Source organism: Leopardus geoffroyi, chromosome D2 (assembly GCF_018350155.1).
Source record: "Leopardus geoffroyi isolate Oge1 chromosome D2, O.geoffroyi_Oge1_pat1.0, whole genome shotgun sequence".
Classification (NCBI taxonomy): Eukaryota; Metazoa; Chordata; class Mammalia; order Carnivora; family Felidae; genus Leopardus; species Leopardus geoffroyi.
The window spans coordinates 51,962,363-51,983,512 of NC_059334.1; positions in this window are offsets into that span (position 1 = coordinate 51,962,363).

The following is a 21,150-nucleotide window of genomic DNA, read 5'->3' on the forward strand; positions in this document are numbered from 1 at the left end:
GCACCAAGAAGCTGAAGACCAGTAGCTGCAAATATCAGAGACTGTTCTCGGTAAGGCAGGTCCCACCTGAGCCTCCCTCCTGACGCTAATTTTTACCCCTGGAGATGGCCTCCACTATTATGCCCATGACATGAAAAAGCCACCTGGGAAACTTATCAGGGACCCAGGATACGGGAGGAGCCAATCGTGAAAATCGCTTTGCTCTATGCTAAGTTGGCAGGTCTCTCCCCATTAAGCCATCCAACATCCAGGCAGAAGAGAGCAAACTCAGGGACCACACAGCTTGTGGCTACCTTAGTTCAGCATGTAATGTGAATAAGCTTCACAGCTCTCCTTTTAAAGTGTTCTTTTTTAAATCCCAAGTAAATTTGCAAAGGGAATCACGAGAACGTGAGAGACTTTGGGACGGTAACTAATACGTGGTACCAAGGCGAAGCAAAAGAAAAAGATCAAAGATTAGTTTCTCTAAGCTGGGTGGCACCTTGGCACAGAATCCTGGGAACAGATGCGGGCTGATTTGAATTAAAAAAGAGCAGAAGTAACTAAAGATAAGAAATAATTGGCTAAAAGATACAAAGCCATACTTCTGACCGGGAACAATAAAGTTTTCCAAGCAGATGTTAGAATAACCGCCTTTTTTAAAAACAACTCCAAGGAAAACTAGGAAAAGAGAAGCATTGTTAAATATTTTCCTCCAAAGTTTAAATTAAGACATGGTCAGAGAAGAGGAGACCCCTTCCCAAGCCTCAGCAGGATAAATCAATCTAGTGGAGGCCTTTGTGTTCCTGGAGAATGATGTCAGAACCCATCCCAGGAAGAAGAAAGAAATGTTTGCGCTAAAGGTCACTTGAGAACTGTAAGGATAAATGCTATTTGTAATGACTTAAAAAGGCTTCCAGGAAGGAGAGGAGTCAACTCACTGTTTTAGAATCAATGAAAAAGGTAAATCTCTCCTGGTTGAAAACTTTCAGGGTCATATGGACATTCTAGAGAGCCCATGAAACTTTGAGGGGAAAGAATCCAAGAGTATGATTATGGAAAATCCATGTTATAGTGTTTAACTCTTAAAAGTATATTGTGCGTTCACATATGTGTCAGTCATGAAAAAATAATTGGGAAAGTTTCTGACAGCAAGCAGAAGGCAGAGACTAACAATCCCTCCACCTTGTTTATTGACCCTGGGAGTCTTAGGTTGATCAGATATTCATGGGGCATGGCGGTATCTAGGGGTACAGAGGAAAGAATGCTAGTCCGTGGTACAGAAGACCTGGGTCACATTCCCGCTCCATTGCCTTCTATCTTTGACCACTGCTACACATTTCAAAGCCTTACCTCCCCACTAGTTAAGGGAAGATGATGAGTGTTCCTTGTAGGGTTATGGATTAACGAACTCCCTACATAAAGGGGACGCATAGTCGGTGCTCAGTAGGTGGATTTAAGTTTGTTGCATTCGAATCAACCCTGTAGCTAATTCATAGAGCACTTACTATGTGTAAGTATTTTATTCACACTGTCTAGATCTTTCCAACAGCCCTATGACCAGGGGGGATTGTTATCCCCTTACGCATATAAGGAAACCGAGGCTTAGAAAGGTCAGGAAACTCGCTCATGCTCACGGTAAAACCTGGCGAGTAGCCAAGCCAGGCAGCCTAGCTCCAAACCCCCACCCTTACTTGACCTAAAATAGGGAAGAGAGAAAGTGAGCAGACTTATCTTCTTCTTCTTTGTTTCTGTTTTGACACAGGCGAAGAGATGAGGAGATTTGCCCCTAGTAGCATAAATAGCTACTAACCTCATTCCAATGACAAAAGTTAAAGAGGGTGGCCTGAAATATAAAAAAGAAAGTAATAACTGACACTTCATGGCCCAGGCGGTGTTCTAGGTGCTCTATTATGTGGCTTCATCGATTTTCTCAATAAGCTTAGGAGGAAGGTGCTATGTACCATCTTGTCCATCTTGTGGAGGCTGTAAGTGAGCAATGTGGCAGAGCCCGGCTTCAGACCAGCCACCGGGGCTCCAAGACCACACTCAACCGTCGTGCTGTGGACACTCTCCGCTCTAGGCTTTCAGCAGCAAGCTGACAAGCAATTATTGGCGTGCTCTTGCTAGGTCCTAGGGAGGGGAGGAGAAATGTAGCTTCAGAGAGAACAGTAAATTGAAGTCGGAAGAAAACTAATATTTATTGACAGCTTATAATTTCTGTGAATAAGGACATTTTAAGTTAATAGTGTCCTACCTAGGGTTCCAAGTGCTTGGACTTCACCAAAGATAATAACAGGGGTGTAGGGGCTCTTTTTAACATTTCAGAATGTCTATTATTATGGCGCTCATCGTAGAAAACAGTCTTTGTGTATGGTAACAAAGCCTTAAAGAAGAAAACTTTTAGAGAAACATTTTGTTTCTAGACTCGAACACAGGTTCAAGGATTCTTAATCCTGGAAACAAGTGAATTTTTGTCCTGTTAGAGCTGAAATCATCCTTGTAGATATCAGATTTGCCCTAAGAGAGAAGATACCCCATTATCAACGAGATCTCAACAAGACATAAAGACTTCGAGAAAGAAGTTGCCGACAGACGTGAAAGGCAATTTTAGCCATTTACTTGGAATTGCCAGTCACCGTAGGAGCCGAAGAGGCGTTTTTCTGCCAACTGGTTGAAGCTCGTGCCAGAATGATCCTGCTGTTTCTTAATTGTCCTAAAAGCTTGTAGCCAGCAATTTCCCTGCCAAGCCTGACCTCACTTTCATGTTTTTATAATATGCAGATCACGAAGTGTCCCATTCAGAGTGGGAAAACGAGAAATTACTTCCTTGTCCTTCCTCTCTTTGGAACTTACCACCTCATCTGTGCAGCGTCTCCCTATAAAATAACACTTCAGTGGCCATCTCAAAACCTCAGGTGCCATTTAAAAAAAAAAATCTTTGAGTTTCGTTTAATGGATGATTAATCCTCACAGCAAATTTATAAGGTGAAGGAGGGGAAAGCAGTGTTACTCCCACTTGTGAGTGATAAGCTAACAAAATTATGAGTGATAGACATAAAAACCTATGTGTGATGTATTAAGTTGCAAATTGCAGATGAAATATAGAGTGTGCTCTCATTTTTGTAAAAAAAAAAAAAAAAGTCACACAGCTCTGTGTGTGTGCGCACATATGTAGGGGGTGGTGGGGCGGGCTGTTAAAACATGGCCAAAAATAACAGCATTCACTCTAATGTCACCAATGTTACCTCCTGAGGTACGAGTGAGTAAAAGGGGCTACCAACGAGAACGTTCGCTTCTTATATCTCTGTACCTTTGTATTGTTTTAGTGTTTAACACTAAACATATATTCTTTTTATAAATTCAAGATACTTTTTAAAAGGAAAAAAGAGTGTGGTAGATAATAAATGTTCCACATGTTGGACACTCTCATCTAGTTTACTCTGTTGGATACATATTTTCAGAGTGATTTCAAAGAGATGTTGGGAAAACCTGTCCCATTACTGCAAGAAAATAGTTGTGTGGCATCCTAATCTTATGGAAAAGCGACCTTCTGTTCAATCCTTCTTGGGGGGCTTTGATTCTGAATGGAACGGAGGCTGAGTTGGGATGAGCAGAGAATTCCATTGGCCATCTCTTTGGCTCCATGGGGTCCTCTGAGGAATAAAATAAAGATTTCAAAAAACATAATACAGTCTTCATGACTTATTTCGATTTTTGCAAAAGCCTTTGATAGGGTTCCATAAGGAAGGCAATTTGGGGATGGATAGTTCACATGGCAAAGTCCTTCCATCCCTGTAGGAATGTGACCACAGGATTGTGGTTTAGGAGAAAGAGCAAGAATTTGGACTTTGACAGACTTGCACTCAAATCCTAACTGCTGATTAAGAGCGGTTTAGCCTCAGACAATCTATGTAATTTCTGTGAAACTCTGCTTCCTCTACTACAAAATAGAATAACGCAAAGGTATGGGGTCACATGCAAAGAGCATCACATAATAGCTGGCTCATGGTAGGTGTTCCAGAAATTCTTGACTCTCTAATAAAAGAAAAAGAAGTATAAATGGCCTTTAATCTATATTTACACTTATAGTGAACAAATAGGGGAACTCAGAATGTGGATGTCATTTCCACAGCCCCTGGGAAGATTGGCAGGAAGTGGCAGTGATTCTGTCCATGGTCTAGTTTCCTGTCTGTCCATTATGTTTTGTATCTGGCCAGATCAATCTATCACACTGTGCAAAAACTACTTGAAATCTATGTCTTACTGAGGAAGGACCAATAGTGTCAACTTGACATACAAAAAAATAATAATAATAATAACAACATGCAAAAAGTAGAAAGTGACCCATTTGTAAACATATTTGCAACTGAGTTGTGCTTGTTATTGGACATATCTAGCTCTGCCACTTCTCCAACATTCTGTGTCAAATAGAGGTGGCAAACCCTATTAAATTTCCCAGGGATGTTTCTCTGATGACTAGACGTGGCCTTGGAAGATGAAAACCAACCAAAGGAAAATCTCTTGGGACTTAACAGATAAGAGGCAAATGGAAGACTGAGGCATTTCAATGTGATACATCCAAGGAAATCACCTGGGAAGAACTAAACCAGACTATATCTGAAGGATAATTGGTTGTAGATTCTCCAACACAACCTTGGAAAGGCACCTGGGTGTCACTCATTCAACTCATATTTGTGAGCAAGATGCCATATTTGGCCCTGTGGGAGATTTAAAAAATAAATATGGGCCTTGTCCTCTAGGAACTCCTCGCGTTGTAACATTACAGAAGACAATGACTCGCTAGATCATCTGAGATAAAAATGTTCTGATTTTTATCCTCACCACATAGCTTCCCTAGAGAGCGTTCTCTGTAAGGCTTCTACCGTTAGTGAACATGGAGTGCTTTCATGTGGAAGGGAGTGCCAGGTCTTGTGACAAACAATCCAAAAGATATAAAAGAAGAAATGAACCCTCTGTGAGACTCCCGTCATGGGGTTGCATCCGTTGCTTGTTTATTTTCCATCTCTCTTCCTACAAGTTGACCCTGGTCAGCCTCACACTCAGGTCACCGACTTGGAGAAGTGACTTTACAATGTGGGAGTATTGGGACAAATCTCAAGGGACCCTGGGTCAGAATGATTGAAGCTTCCGTGTCCAGCCCTTCCTAGCCCGGGTATTTTCTGTCTGACTCCCGAGTCTGAATGTTTCTGCCCAATCCCATTTGCTGCTAGATCTCTCTAAAAGCTGAAGACTTTCAGCTCTCCTTGTCCTGAGGCAGTTCTATCATCGGATCTGCCCTTTCAGAAACCACTCCTAGATCCTGGGGAAGTGGGCATCCTGGGTCCTTCAGGAGCTACCACGTGGATGTTGATGCTTTCTGCTCAGCGCTCCCCAGAATTCTCTCCTGAACCAGCTCCTCACAGGTACCGTCTTCATATTTTCTCTTGTTTCTCAGGACTCTCTTTTCTCCTGTAATGCTGCCAGCACCTAAAGCTTGCACTCTTTTTCAAAGCTTTTGCCCAGACAGCGTGAGTTTAAATTACAATTCATCTATGTAGACTAATAATTAGGTCATTTATGTTCTTGTGCTGTCTCCACGGCCACAGAGGAGTCCCTTTACCTCTCCAAACTTCTGGTGACTGGATGGGGAAAACTCCACTGGCAAAGGGGTGTTCCCCAGGCACATGCACACACACATACGTGCATGTTTTCAGAATGAGTTATGAAGGTGGTTTGAATTACAACCCCACTGTTTACTAACACAGATAATCTTGGGCAAGTTAGTTCTTTGAGTCTCAACGTCCTCATCTGTGAAGTGGAGAAAAGAACATCTCCCTCAAGAAGTTCCATAAAGAATGAATGGCGTCGTCTAGGCAAAGCACTTAGGATTGAGCCTGGCCCAGGGGAAGAACTTAGTGGATGTCAGTCAGCATCCATCATGGGCCTTCCCTCACTTCCAGATCTTCTGGTGTTCACCAATGCTCTCCTAAGGCTCCCTCCCCCCCTACTCTCCTCTCCTTCCTTCTTTTCTATCATCTTAACTGAATCATTCTTCAGCCTTCACTTCTTTTTTCCATTTGCACTGAAAGTGGCAGAGGGCGGGGAAGAGGGTGGATCTGTGTCCTTTAAGTATGCCAACTTGTACTAATTAAGGAATGACAGTGGCTGTTCCTACACTCTCCTAGCATTGGTGGCCAAAAGAGACAGGATGGTTAAACTCTATAACTGGGCCTGAGGTTAACTAAGATTGCCTAACCATTTAAATCATAACTTCATGAAAAATGTTTTATTGCCATCACACCATATTCTTGCAAGAAAAGCCAACAGCAACATTAGATGACTTTCTAAAAGTATTTTCTCAAACGTTTTTTTTTTTTCTGTAAAAATTACACTATAGGAAAAAAATGTGAGTCGTATGATTTTAATATCCCTTTTCTTTATTTTTTCTTAAAATTTATTTTTATTTGGCTTTCCTGACTATACATTTATTTCAGAAAATAGGAAATTAGAGAAAAATAGTTGGAGGAAATTAAAGTAATCCATAATTATACCTCCCTAAAACAAATACTGTTATTTTTTAATATTTTCCTCTTTGTAAATGCTTTTATTTTTAAAGTTAAGAGCATATTTGAATGTACAGTTTTGTGTCCTGTGAACATTTTATGATGCCCATAAACATTTTTTTTATAAACAGAAAATTTTAAGATATTCCGTTGTATCCAGATTTAACCAATTGCCTATAGTGAGCCATTTTGGTTGTAATTTTGTCGATTTTGTCTGTTCTACGCCCCTTCTCCTCTTTCCTCTTTGATTATTAGTAATTCTAAATATTTTTACATGTTTATTCACCCTAGATACTTGTGAATCGTCAGTTCCAGCCACTTTCCTAGTAATGATACTGTTCACCATCATTGTCCTCATCATAGCATTTGGGGCCAAGAATGGTCAAGGCCAGGTTAACTCAGACTCTTGGATAGAGAAGATACCAGAACGGATTTTATCTCACTCCCAGCATTTATCTTCCAATACTGGCATTCCCTGGGAACAGTTGGTATCAAAAAGAGTTGTTTTGTTGCCAAGAAATCTATTAGAAAGTGGTTTTGCAAGGACATCCAGGACTGGTGTGGGGCCTAGAGCTAAATAGGAAGCTACCAAGTCATGGGCTTTCTCAAGACAGTCTCAGCTAAGGGAATGAAATCCTAAGAAGAATAATTAATGAGGAATAAAGCATGGAATCTTCGTGATCTCAACACAGAGAAATCATTCCTCCAGGGAAGAATTAATTTTTTTCTATACAGTTCCCTTTAGCCCAACTCTTTACTGCTAGGCTCAGCTCAATTCTACCTGGAAATCTGAAGAAGCAGAGAATGGGAAATAGATACCCATGCTCCAAATTTGGGATTGTACACCAGCCAGGACCTTTCCAGGGCCACCTGCCTACCAAGTTCACTGACCACCAGATTGGGCAAGTCAGGGAAGGCAATTGTAGCTTGAGGACAAGTAGGAATGTCGGTTCCTTTACCGAGGATAAAAAACCAATCATTTCACTTGTCACTAGAAAGACTGGACTTTCCTCCACCATGCTTCCTGGCCTTGATGCTTGATGACCTCCACAACTTTGGGGCACAAAAGCACATTTAATATCATCCTGAGAATATAACATTCTTGAAGTCAGAAATAAAATCTGCAACTTCTTTGGAACTCTCACTGCACAGAGCTATCAGACTAGGAGCCACCCAGAAAGTGTATCGCTTTGCTAGATTCCAGGTCCTTGCAGGGATGGGTATTATTGCCTGGAGGGGAGGAAGTGGGCTGGAGCAAAGTCAGAGGCTAAGGATACCATAAAACTTAAATCAGTTCATATCACTGTCTGCCCAATGCCCTCCCTCACCCCATATACTTTGAGTAGAAGCCAGCATTTTCATGATGGCCCCCAAGACTGCGTGATTTGGCTGTGATCCCTCCCTTACCTCTTTCCCTCCCTTATCTCTTTCTTCTCTTTTTCCTACTACCATTCACTCCACTCTACGCACAACGGCATCACTGTGGCATCACCCTCCTCCCTGGAAGAGCATGGCCTCAACTTGAAAGCTGGAGCAAATCCCTACAGCCCTAACAGCTGGATGCTATCAGATAAGCGCACTCCCAGTAGCTGAACAGCAAGTTCTTTCTTAAAGAGAAATCCAAGAGGTTTATTCCATGGCTGCCATTCTCCCCAAAGTAATTTTTCCAGGACGTTTACCCCACCACCACCCCCAACCTACTAACCATGTCCCAACTACGTGCTCTCATGGTATCCTGCGCATTCTAACTCAGTGCCAGTGGCCATTCACTTGTCTCTGTCTCCTACTGGACAGGGGATAGAGACTGTGTAATTTTATTCACCAGTATATCCCCAACCCTAACCAGAGCTTGGAACACAGAAGACATTCAGCAGATGGCTCTTAAATGAAAATATAAATGAATAAATGATACCAGCTGCCTCCATTCCCTTAACCTGCTACAGAATTAATAAACAAATCTTGAACCTAGTGGATATATGAAAATAAAAATGTCACTGAGGACTATCAAGCCAGCCTTTCTGTACCGGTTACTATATTCTGCTTGCTGATTTATGCTAATAATTACTGCCACGTTCGCTTTGGATGTGGATGAAAAACTACAGTGTCACTTGAGGGAAAGCTCCCAAATTTCTTAGCACGGGGGACATGTCTGCTGGGGACATGAAACTTCAAAGGGCTCAGAAGAAATTTATTATTCACGCATGTGTGTACACACACACACACACACACACACACACACACGTCTAGCAGACCACATCCAGTGGAATAATTGAGTAATGAAATTTTTATCTCAAACTGATTGGCCCCAGACCTCTCAACCCCATGGCTAAGCCAAAGGTGATTTGGCATCCTTGTAAAGATCCATAGGAAAATATAAGAGAAGGACTCATAATTTTTCTCTAGACCCACGTGTATTTCCACACATTGGCTGTGCAATAGAAGTACCTGGTGAACTTTTAAAAATTCCAGTGCTCAGGCCATACCTGAGACCAATTACATCAGAATTTCGAGGGCAGGAAGCAGAGAATGATATTTTTTTCAAGGGCCCCACATGCTTTCAACGTGCAGCCAGGATTGAAAAGCACTGCACTAGATTCTTCCTTTCCCTGAGCTCTTTCATGGAGCCCTACTGTGTGACAGGTGTTGTGGGAAGCACGGTCTCTTCCCTTATCTTATTTATACAGAATTGTATCTCATCCATTTTACATGGACTGGTCTGCTCCCCAGAAGGGAACCAATTTTATAAGCCCTCATTGTTAACTCTATACCGTCAGGGCACAGGGCAAGAATAAGAACTATAGTTTATAAACTTGCTTAAGCTATTCCCCTAATATCTAAAGAGAATCCTTTAGCTCGATCCTTTTTAAGAACATTGGAACTAAAGCCATTCCATAGATAAACTCTGTAGATGTTTAACTTACAAACTTAAATTTACATGTGATGGGATAAAAATGATTAATGTTTGGTGTTCCCGGCATTCTTTCCCGACCTTTGCTCACTCGACCCCTCATGCCTCCTTCACTTTCTGTGAACAAAAAGGGGGGAGATCTTGCTCTTGTGAGAAAAGCAATTAGAGTAGAACTCAAACCTCAGTCCTTAGAGTGTGAGACTCATTTGGAGTCTGTGTGGAAGACCTTTGGGAGACCAAAGGACCGAGTGGCAGACACAGGGCAGAAGAAAGAAACTCTAAGGAATTTGGTGCGGTGGGGGAGAGGGGGCACCTGGGTGGCTGAGTCAGTTAAGCATCTGACTCTTGATTTCAGCTCAGGTCATGATCTCATGGTTGGTGAGATCGAGCCCTGCATCAGGCTCTGTGCTGACAGCGTGGAGCCTGCTTGGGATTCCCTCTCTCTCTCTCTCTCTCTCTCTCTCTCTCTCTTTCTCCTTCTCTGCCCCTCCCACTCTCATGCTTTCTCTCTTCAAATAAATAAAACATTTCAAGAGGAATTTAAGGGTTCTAAAAATAGAAGGGGACGAGAGATTTTAATGCATTTCTAAAGACTAAGTTATTATATCTGCTTAAATGTTTCTGGGGGAGTGAAGTATAAAAACTAAAACTTCTGTACAGGCCGTGCCACCAAACTCCAAGCCCCCCCGCCGCCCCGGCAGGACTGCAAAGGCCACATGTTTGTGTGACTTACATCGATATGTGAGTCCACCACCTGGACTCTGATGCCTGTCCTGGACTCCCTGGATATTGAGGAGACGTATCGGGAACGACTGCCGAGAATCTCCGCCCTGCTTCCCAGGGAATCCTCTCCTGTATCTGTCGTTCTCCTTCTCCGTCTTCTCGTCTCCTTTTGGACTCTGAGTGCCCGTTTCTGCTTTGCATGCACACTGGTTGTGTCCTGTGTCACGTGAACACAGAGTTGTCCTAAGGTGTATTGTAGTTCTAGATACAGTCTCATGTACTCATGGACGAACCAGCCATGTATTTATTTAACACGTATTAAGCCGCATGTGTGACAATGCAGAAGTTAAGCAGTATAGTCAAGGCACCTAGCCCTGGCCTCAGAGAGCCTAAGCTCTAGCAGGAAATTGGGTGCAATTAAACAAGCAATAGATTTTTTAAGTATCGTTTTTCATCCAGGGCAAAAATAAGGTGTTCGCTGCGGAGCCTCCCCATCAGGGAAGACTTCCTGAGGAAGTGACACTTAAGCTGAGGATGGAAGGAGACAGGTGACGAGGAAGGGGGAAAGAGTATTCTAGCAAGCGTTAAGAGTGTGTTGGAGACCTGGTAAGGGCAGCAAAGAGCACTCAAGGAATCAAGGGAAGTTCAGCAGGACAGAAGAGTAGTGCTTGATGGGAGACATGGCAAGAGACAGTGACAGAGGTCAGGAGGGGCCGGGTCTGGACCTTGAAAGCCATACTCGGAAATCTGAACTGCATTCCCGAGCAAAAGAGACCCGTAGAGCAGCACTATCCAAGGAACATTTGGGGGACGGTGGAAATGTTCTGTATCTGCTCTGTTCGGTATGGTAGCCACTAGCCTCGCGTGGCTGTTGAGCACATCAAATGGCCAACTCGACAAAGGGACTGAACTTCATATTTTAGTTAATTTAAATAGGATACGCAGAGCAGACGGCACAGACCCACAGTGCTATAATCACGGGACACTTACACCTGAGTCTGTTTGTTGACACGTGTATGTACACACACCTACATAAGTGGTTTTGTGTCTGTGCATAATTCTACACCCTCATACCTCGATAACGTGCACACAGATGCAACTAGATACAGCTTCATAGAACAGACCCTTTCCTATTGTTATAGGAGGGTACGAATGACGAAAGTTGAAACCAGAAATAGTGCAGGAGTCAGTACAGGGAGATTTGACACAGGAAGACCTGGTGTAAGAGGGATATGGGTGGGTCGTAAAACAAAGTGAATTTGGGGCGACACTTTTTAACTGGAAACAGGAAAAAAAAAGAAAAAGAAAAAATCCAATGAGACCACCAGTGGTTTGGGAATCGAGGCTTTGTTTCCTTTGATCTTTTCATCTTTCGGCAAAAGGCTTTCACAAATGACACATGTCCTTCGAAGGCAGACCTGAACTGTAAAGATGGCCTTGACAACTGGGAAGAGCTCCAAAGGGCATAGATCGAAAAGGGGAAGGAAGCCCTTCTTAGGATGATTTGTCCCACTGACATTCATCCACCAAGAAAATTTCAGGCACTCCGGTTTGCACAGGTACTTATTTCAAAGTTACTAAAATTGTTATGGGAAGAAATAGATGAAGTCCTAGCTGATAGAAATATTAGTTTACCTGAAAGGTATACCATCTCATGGACTAGCATGATGACTTTTTCCATGTTGAAAAGTAACCAAACTACATACCCATGAACTAAATAATAACACCTGTCTCCAGTAAGTGGTATAATTGTTACCAGTTAGGAATGTTATGATTTGCTTCCCAGTGCCCATCTTACCCATCTAAGTCTCTTGGTGGATACTCTTTACCCATCCTGGCCTAGCAATTCCCTCAATATACCATGTTCCTGATTGCCTCTGAGTCTTTGCATGGGCTGTTTCCTCTACGTGAGACATTCTTCCCAATCTCTTACCAAGTTAGCCCCGTGCACATGCTTCAGATCTCAGCGCACACACACCACTTCCTTACGAATGCCGTCTCCAACCCACTCCACCTAACCCAGATTAGATCAGTCCTTCCTGTTTTATAATTTCATAGCCCCTGCTCTTCTCTTTCATAGCTCTTTTCACAGTGATAATACCTTCATTACTTGTGTAACTATTGTTTGGCTTTACCTTGTCTTCTGGATTGTTGGCTCCGTGAGGTCAGATATTGGAATCTGCCTTGTTCATCATTTACAATGCCTACAGGATTTAGTACAGGACCCAGTAAACAGTAGGTGCTCAGTAAATATTAACCAAATGTTCAGTAAGTGAATTAATGTAATTAATTTTGTTTTCATTTTAGATTTAGTCATCTAATCCCTTCCTTCCATATTTCTGTATCATAAGCTACACTATTATGGAGTGCTATACAATGGAAAACAACTCAAAAGAAACCCTAAGCCCTGTACATAGTTGATTAACTCTGATATTCCTTGTGCACTTCCCCTTAAGATCTGATAGAGCATCTGGTGCTAAATCATTAAGTCACAACAGCTATAAACATGTTCAGGCCCAGCATGAACTTGGTCTGACATCCAACCAGTCTTCTGGCTGTCGCAGAAATGCCTCCATCCATTTCAGAAATGTGCTTACTACAGAAATACGAGGCTCAGTTTGTTATATTTATGAGATACTGAATTTCCAGGATGCCTTCAATCAATAGAAAATAGACATTATACTCTTACCTGAAGGCAATAGTGATGTGACTGGCTGTGATTCTGGGAGTGAGTGAAATAAGACGGCTCTCAGAAAAATTATTTTAATAGAGATATGCTAACTTACCTTAGGGGAAATGACTTTTGGAACAACGAGGCTTGATTGTAATGAGAATTATGGAAATTTTTTAAATATCCATTGGCCAAAAGGGGATTCATCAGTGATGGAGATATAGAAAGGAAGCAACACAAGTGAAGGACGTCACAGACAACAGATCATGATGAACTATGGTCCCATTGGCAGAACCTTTTCTCCCTTGAGAGAGAGTTGAGCAGGCTATCTGTGTCTATGGTGATTTAATATCCTTTTCATCTTCTTGTTTTGACTCTATGCTCACCAAGCTACCTTTGATTATAATTTGGTTTCTTATGTCTGTCTACTGGGAGGCAGTATGTTAATCTTGCCAATATGCATGTCCCTTTGGACCTGACAGTTGCTTCTCCTCAGAAAGACTTGCATTGGCACATGGGTTTTGGGAACTTGGTTAACTGGCTGACCACAGTCCTCTCCTGAGAGCTATGCCCCTCCTACCCGCACCCCCCCCAACCCAGGTCATGTCTAGAATCAGGTGACAGATGTGTCCAGTTGAGGCCAGCCCCAAAGACTGGGACACCCACCACTACGGGTTGCCCTGGCAAGCTTCCTGAGGCACGGCCTGCCATCCCCCTTCTCCTGGCAAAATCCCAACCAGCTATACGCTGTCTCTGCCCAGATTTAAAATGGAGACCCGTTAAAGTAACTTGTTTGTTACAACTAGCCGCACCCTCCTAGAGATCCTTTTGAAGATTTCCATTATGAGACATTAAATTCCGGTCACATTGTGGTGATGATGAAAACTACCGCCTCAGGAAAGGCAATGGCAGCTGGGAGGAAAGCAAGGAGGAGAGTAGAAGGAAAGAGTAAGGAGCTAATGTCCTCATCATAGAAACTGAGGAGACAGAAGATACTGTATCAGAGAGTTGAATGGAAACCTGGCAGAAAATAACTAAGTTAACGAATTATCAACGTAAGAACTAAAAATAACAATAGTAACTACTCTGTAATAGATAACATCCATGAAGAAGGAACTAACAACAGTGATAGTAACCACATTGCCCTAAATCAGTGCCTAGGTGAGGAAAGTAGAAAGGCGAGAGAATCAAATTCAGCTTTACCATGGCAGGGAGCAGATTGCGTAAGTAGAAGCATGTTATTTAGAGATCTAGGACTAAACTCACAGAAAATATAGCTTAGAAAGTTCTAAGTGGTTACCTCTGGAACTCTGACTAAGAAGAGTTGAGGCAAAGGAGGTTTTTTTGTTGTTTTTTTTTTAAATAAGTCTGTTACTATTATCATTATGGTTTGATTTTAATCATGTGCATTTTGATTCATTTGTTCATTCAGTAAATATTTATTCAGTGGCCATCAGGTGCGAGGTACAGTCCAGTCACTAGAGATAGAACACCAAACATTATACACAAAAATCCTGCCCTCAGAAATGTAGTAGAAGGGACAGAAAATAAATAAATTAAAGGCATGTCACATGGTGTTAGTGTGATTGAGGAAGATAAAGTTCACCTGGGGGAGAGATTTGAACACAGACTTGAAGGAGGAGAGGGAGGGAGCCATGTGGCTTTCTGAAGGGAGACTGTTCCAGGCAGAGGGAACAGCCAACACAAAGGTCCTGAGGTAGGAATGCCTAATGAGTTGGAGAGACAGCAAGAGGCCAATGGAGCTGGAATGGAAGGAATGAGAAGGCACAACCGGAGGCAGTCGTGTTGGGATGGAGCGAGGACACAGTACAGGCTTCATAGCAATAGCCAGATTTTGGCCTTTACTCGAGTGAGATGGGAAACCCAGTGAAGGTATTCTGGCGGAAGAGTAGCATCTAACAAGTTTTTACAAATCTGACATTTTTAATAACAGGCTCTTTTCAGATTGTTGGGGGGGTAAGAACAAGTAAGGAGGGAAGACAGTGGACAAACATTGTTTAAGTTATAAAGAAAGACAAAAAAAAAAAATAGACCGCCTAATTTATCATTAAATAAAAACGGTATGTTTTCTTGTTTTAACGTGTAAATATCTGTGGGCTAAATATCTCTCGTGACACGATGGAAGAACTTCCTAGAGTTGTCCTTGGAGATTCTTTTAGCATGCTTGCTTTCAAAGAGGGTCCATCTGCCTCCCTACGCTGCTGCGTTTCCAGAATTTGGAGACTGGAGCAGCTCCTTGGCCATCCCAGCCTCCACCCTTCTCTTTCCGTGATGTTGAGTCCTACATATTTCTGTCTCTGTTGTTCCCATGTTGGTGGTTCCCAGGCCTGGCTGATCATTAGAATCACATGGAAGAGCTTCCTGGGGTCCTCCCCTCAAAAGACTGAATATTTTGGCTTGAGGTGGGATCTAAGCCCCTTAGATGGCAGGAGGGCAATACACCCTTGATCCCTCAAGGACAGGTGCAGGTAATTAGTGGGCGCGTTGTCTTTAGAGAATTTAAAGAATGATAATAGAACCAGCTAAAAGTCAGCCTGCTTTTTATTATCACCATGTGCTAACAGTTCTAAACATTGTCAGTGATAAAATACTTCAAAATCTTGTTTGATTGGTGGGTGGGTTGGTTGTTTTCATTTTTGTTATTTTGTTTTATTTTCTTTGTCTAAGTTCTATGCACTTGCTGTTAAGTTTAAGTGATATCTACTCAAGCCTCAAATCGTACATTTTTATTACTAATCCTTTAGTGAACATCATATCGTAGATGGAAGTAATTTGCAGAACTCATAGTTGTTCAGCCGGCCCCCAACACGGTCTCACCTATGTATATTCATTTCCAGAGAAAGTTTTTAACAGTTGACGTTGGAGACTTGCTTTGGGTTCAAATTGTGTCTTCAATACCTGTAGTGCTACATTTTCCTGCATTCTAAATAAATAAGAATGACCCATGGTAATAGTCTTAGTCAAGATAAAGAAGCCGAACTTGAATTACTTCAAATTTGCCATTCTATGTAATCATCTAGAGTTTTTATTTGTGTTCCAAATTTAAGATGGTGGAATAGAGTGTAAATTATTAAGTACACGTACATTTTGGGATGGGCACATTTTATTCCATTTGTGAACTATCATATTGAATAATCTCTTTTATTTTTTTTATTTTTATTTTTTAACATTTATTTATTTTTGAGACAGAGAGGGACAGAGCATGAGCAGGGGAGGGGCAGAGAGAGAGAGGGAGACACAGAATCTGAAGCAGGCTCCAGGCTCTGAGCTGTCAGCACAGAGCCTGACGCGGGGCTCAAACTCACGGATCGCGAGATCACGACCTGAGCCGAAGTCAGACGCTTAACCGACTGAGCCACCCAGGCGCCCCTGAATAATCTCTTTTAAAGTAGGCTACAATGCCCAAAGCGGCGCTTGAACTCATGACCCTGAGATCAAGAGTTGCGTGCTCTACCGACTGAGCCATCCAGGCGCTCCTTGAACAATATTTTAAAATTAAAAGGTCTTCTTTTAAATTGTCAACTATAAAATAAAAGTGAGGCAAAAATGTTTTTTATATATACCATTATTTGTTTTATCTCATACACATAATGTACAGCATACATTATACCTACATATAACATGAGTTATGTATCTTATATGACATAGCAACTACGAATCATTGCATAATTACTATTAAAATAATTTTGTCCCCAAATGGAGGGGGGGGGGGTGTTAATGCGCTCCAGTTGTCAAATGTGCTGGGCACTTCGCTGGATCTAGAGGTCTATGTTTTAAAAGCTCTCCAGGTAACCTCCTACATGCAGCCAGATGCAAGATTCACTATCTGTACCACAATCAGCACTTCCTCTAACTCTGTGTCTATACTCTCCATCTTCCTTCCCTATACCCCCTCTGCTCCCGTTAAGCGTCCACGTTAGGTCTACCAAGGTCCCTGGGGAGGTGAAAGGGTGCTAATTAAAACCTTTGTTGCCTCTAGGTAGTGTTGTGCTAATGAGTACTTGACGACCAGCTCTCTGGGGGATTGATAGCGTTTATGGATTTCTGTAGTGTGAAATACTCCCAACACCAACATAATGTCAGCCTGCTCGAGAAGTTCCTGCAAATGTAACAGTCAGCTCTCACAAGCTTGTACAAGTCAGCTGCGGCACACAGCTGCTCCCAGGGGTTCCTAAGACATTCTGCTGGAAGGATAATGGATTCCCATGGAAGAGGTCACTCTTTTTAGAAAATAGAGTTCCATTTTCTGGAACATTCTTTAAGTTTGTAGGTTCAGCATTAAAATTTAGAACACTCTTATGTGCACTCTGCCACCAAGGGTCAGGAGTAACAACCCTTCACATTCCTTTCTTTATCCATTTTGTGAAGCACACACCAGCCCCATATTCAGAAGTGGTTTTGGGTAAAAATGTCTGTCCAGCAACGTGTGTGAACACACACGACTACAAACTCTTCCTTCTCCCCTTCAGTTTGTTGGAACGTACCCGAGAGAAATCACGCTACTTCCCCTGTCCCCAGCCAGCCTGTTCCTCCGCATGACTCACCTTCAGCCTTTCTTCATTCTTTTCTCTCAAAAGGAGGTGCTAAGAGATGAGGCAGCTTCCCTTCCTGACTTTGAACTGTGAGTCATGGCCAAACAGACCTGGGTGCAAGTCCCATTTAATACCACTTACAACATGTGAGGCCATTTACCGTCTAGGAGCCTGAGTAATAATAGTCACCACCTTGGAGGACTGGTGTGAGATTTAAATGAGATAATACTAGCCAAGGGTGTAGCCTATGCCCAAAACATAGTTAGCCTCAACAAGTGCTATTATTATTCTAATTACCTTGATAAGTATTAATGAGATCACTTCCCTAGATGTTCCCGTTACCATGGAAATGAATAGCTGGGGTGCCGATGTTCACTTAGATGCATATGGACTGAGAACAGCTAGAGGATTCTTCACACTGCTCAGTCCTTGCACTTATTAGTTGCAGAGCATTGCTTAGAAGCAATCCTAATATGTAGTTTCTTTGCATTGCTTTGTGTAAACAAACCCTCAATGCTTAATTCCTTCTTATTACTTAACTGTTCTCTTATTGTGCTTCGTTTTCTTAACTGTTTTGTGAAAATTCAGGAGTCATGTCTTATTCATCAGTGAGCTCCTTCAAAGCACTTAGCAGAGTGCCTGATATGAAGTGGATGTTCAGTAAATATTTGATTCGCTACGTTGTTTACAGAAAAAGTTTGCACTGTATTTTTGTTTGTTTGGTTTGGTGCTGTAAATCTGTACTATTTTCTTATTCTTGGTTCCCGGGGATTAAGGAGTGTGGTTCAAACAGAGCACCCTTTCCCCCGCCCCCCCAACAAAAGAAGTGTACATTATTTATATTAGTACAAAGTATGTATTTATATAGATATATTCCATTATAAGGAATATAGTTTTATCTTCAGAGTGATAATAAGGCATTAAGTATCTTCAGACCTGTTGCATTTCTCTGTGCCTCTGTTAGAAACTCAGTAGGACACTTTGGGAGCTGACCCAGGCTATGTCCATGGCTGTGCTAAGCCCAGGTGTTCAACACCTGCCTGCCTCAAGACAGATCTTGCCTTACCGTTCTTAAGTGGAACCAGGAGGCAGGAAGCCTACAGAAATTCGGGGACCTTGGTACTACCTGCATGGCTGTGATACACGTAAGAGACAGCATTTGCTGAACTTTTAGTTGTCGGGAGCGAAGGATAGGGAGAGTCATGGATGGAGCTAGTTGTTTGGCTTGAACCATGGGAAGGGTGCAGTTTACTGAGTTGGAAAACTATGGCACAGCAACAGATTTCAGAAGGAAGAAAAAAGTCTAGTTTTGGAAACATCAAATTTGAGATGCTTATAAGTCATCTATGTGCAGATGTCAAGGAGGACATTGGACCTACAAGTCTATAGCCCTAAAGAGTACTCTGGGTTGGAAATGTAAGTCACGGGGAGGTCATGAACACATCGATGGCATTTGAAAACAGGAATGGATAAATTTACCTGGGAAGAGAAATGAGAAATTCCGATTTAGAAAAAGCAGAGAAGAGTGGAAGCCTGAAAAGAAGCAGATATGAACTGACATAGAAGTGAGAGAAAGACCAAGAAAAAGTAGGATCACAGAAGCCAGAGAAGGAGCATTTGAAGAGGAAGGTGTTTTTAGTTGGTTTCCTCAGGAAGCAGACTCTGGGACAAAACTCCGCATCAAAGGAGTCTCTCTAGGTCTAACACACAGAAAGGAAGGGAGGGAGAAAGAAGATGAACTGCAATGCGGGACCAAAGGCACCTTGGATTATCCCACAGGTGGCTCTGGAAGTAGAATGGCTGTTCCGAACCCAGCTAGGGTAGCCGGGCCTTTACTCTTCCCCACATCAGTCACATTGGGTGGGAGCCACAAAAGAAGTGTGCTCTTGGCCAAGGGGCTCTTTGCAGCTAAGGGCCTCCTTGAACAGGCTCACAGCTGAAGTCTCTGTCTACATCACTCCTAGCAGCTGGGGAAACAAGTCCCTCACTGAAGGTGGCTCTGGGTAGTACATCACAGCATCCATCCAGACAGCAAGTTGTCAGCAGTACCGAAGGTTCCAGTAAGTCAAGGGTGTGGAAATGCACATTGCATTCGACTATGTTAGTATGGCGGCATTATGGGTTCGAGGCTGGTTTTCTAAGTGTTGGAAAATTGCTGGAAGTGGAGTAATTCAGGAAGACGTGCACACAACTCTTTTATTTGAAGGGGAGCTCAATAATGAGGTAGAAGCTAGAAAATGGAATGTGGGATAAGTGAAGGATTTTGTTGTTGTTGTTCGTTACACTCTGAAAGATCTCCTTCCCTGTGACCCGTTGGATTTCCCATCCTTGGGTTCCATGAGATATTTGCACACCCTTAAAATAAAGTAGCCTTTCTATGCTTAGGCTATGTGAAGGTGCTTTTTATTGCTTGCAACCAAAGGGTCTGTATCCGTAAGGATTTGGTCAGAGAAGTACTACCATGAGTTCTATAGGCTAAGGGATTTATTATAGTATTTAGACTTTCTACAATGATAAGCTGTATTGGAGAATTTTATATAAGGCTGTTGCCTCTATGTCTGATGTTGGACCAGAGACACAGATCAGCGGGGCTGGCAAGAAGGAAGGAAGGAAGGAAGGAAGGAAAGGAAAGGAAAGGAAAGGAAAGGAAAGGAAAGGAAAGGAAAGGAAAGGAAAGAGGGAGGGAGGGAGGAAGGATGGAAGGACAGGAAATGGGGAGAGAAAGGACAATCTAGAACCCCTGAAATGGAACCCATGAGGACAAACTACCTCAACTTTGTTAACATCAGTGACCTATGAGAAAAGCCAGTATCTTTCATCATGGAACTGCATACATACCTGGCCCAAGTCTCAGAGAAGCTGAGGGAGAAAATTCAGCAGTAAGTGGAGGAGCTAGAAGCCTGGATGCTGCCCCGTGCCAACAAGGGGAGCAGCGGACCAGTGGCAATGTGGAAGAGTTGCCACTGTGCCTTGTATAGAAATGGCTGAAGGCGGGGCGCTTGGGTGGCTCAGTCAGTAGAGCGTCCGACTTTGGCTCAGATCATGATCTCGTGGTTTGTGAGTTCGAGCCCCTCGTCGGGCTCTGCGCTGACAGCTCGGAGCCCGGAGCCTGCTTCGGATTCTGTGTCTCCCTCTCTCTCTGCCCCTCCCCTGCTCATGCTCTGTCTCTCTGTCAAAAATATATAAACATTAAAAAAAAAAAAAAAGAAATGGCTGAGGCCTTGTTTGCCTTCCAAATCTCATCCAAATTTCTCTTGTAGCTAACCCTAATCTCCAATCATATAGGGAAGTAACTTCACGTCTCTCAATATACACAATAAAAAGACACCACAGAGCCCCAGATAATACAAGGGCTATAATTTCCTTGCAGAATTACTGTAAAGAACTGGAGATACTACGGGCATGTAAATCTCACAGAGTGACAGACATATAATTGGTCCTCGATAATGAGAAGGGAATGATAATGCTGTTGATAAGACTAATAAGATAACATGTTAAAATGTTAGCTTAAGGTGTCTTTTTCTTATATTTTCCATTATGTTGTAAGCAGATGGCCCCAATTGTCCCCAATATATATTATTTCCTTCTTCTTAGTACTAGCGTCCCTGCCAATACTATTTTTTCTTTTACAGCCATGAGTAGTCTTATGAATTAGTTCAGTCAGTGGATTAGAAGTACAAATGACATGAGAACTTCTAGATGATTTTCTAAAAGATAAGTTACGGGTCCTGGGCTTCCTCTCCTTCTCTT